Below are 824 nucleotides of genomic sequence, written 5' to 3' on the forward strand. Positions count from 1 at the left end.
CGCCAGCGCCCTCTCGCCGTCGCCTTATCGCCGTCGGCGCCTTGCCGACGGCGCCTTGCCGTCGGCGCCTTGCCGTCGGCGCCTTGCCGTCGGCCGCCTTGCTGTCGGCGTCTCGCCGTCGGCGTCTCGCCGTCGGCGTCTCGCCGTCAGCGTCTCGCCGTCGGCGCCTTGCCGTCGGCGCCTTGCCGTCGGCGTCTTGCCGTCGGCGTCTTGCCGTCGGCGTCTCGCCGTCGGCGCCTTGCCGTCGGCGCCTTGCCGTCGGCGTCTTGCCGAAGGCGCCTTGCCGTCGGCGCCTCGAGCGTGTAGGGAGTACGGCATGAAGGTCTTTCCCCGTATGTTCACTGCGTGGATGCCACTTTGTGTCCGTTCGTGATGTAGTGATGTCGTACATACGTTCGGAGCAAAGCTTCTTGCTGTGGGTGTTTCGTGGCGCGGTGTTTTCCCCTGTTGTGCCGGCAAGCAGCAACAGCAGCAGCGACAGCAAAAGCACAAAGGCAGCAAACTGCAAAGATAAGTTCAGCAAACACAGATAGAAGCTGCAAAGCCGGCCGATGGTTATTGTTGCGGTGTTCAGTGGCTTGTATTTGTGCGCAATTGTATGTATGTATGTTTGTATGTTGGTGTTCAAATGTGGGTGAGAATGTGCTCGCGCGCGCGCGTGTGCGTGTGTAAGTGTCTGTAGGTGTGTGTAAGAGCGGTGTATGTGTGTGTCCACGCGCACGCATGTATACGTATGTGTGGGTATGTGTGAGGGTGCTACTGTTTTTACTTGTGATGGAGAATTCCCAACTGCCCGCGATCCGCCTGTGTGCTTATTAGTATGT

The 824-nt window shown here is 59.7% G+C and overlaps 1 protein-coding gene across 1 annotated transcript in view; it reads right to left on the reverse strand.

Annotated features, from left to right (window-relative positions):
* VOLCADRAFT_98893 (uncharacterized protein) overlaps positions 1-824 on the reverse strand; it is a gene marked incomplete at both ends in the record, with an annotated part of 1,793 nt that overhangs the window by 689 nt on the left and 280 nt on the right. The gene's annotated exons all lie outside the window — the stretch shown is intronic.

The sequence above is a fragment of the Volvox carteri genome (assembly GCF_000143455.1).
Source record: "Volvox carteri f. nagariensis unplaced genomic scaffold VOLCAscaffold_78, whole genome shotgun sequence".
Lineage (NCBI taxonomy): Eukaryota > Viridiplantae > Chlorophyta > Chlorophyceae > Chlamydomonadales > Volvocaceae > Volvox > Volvox carteri.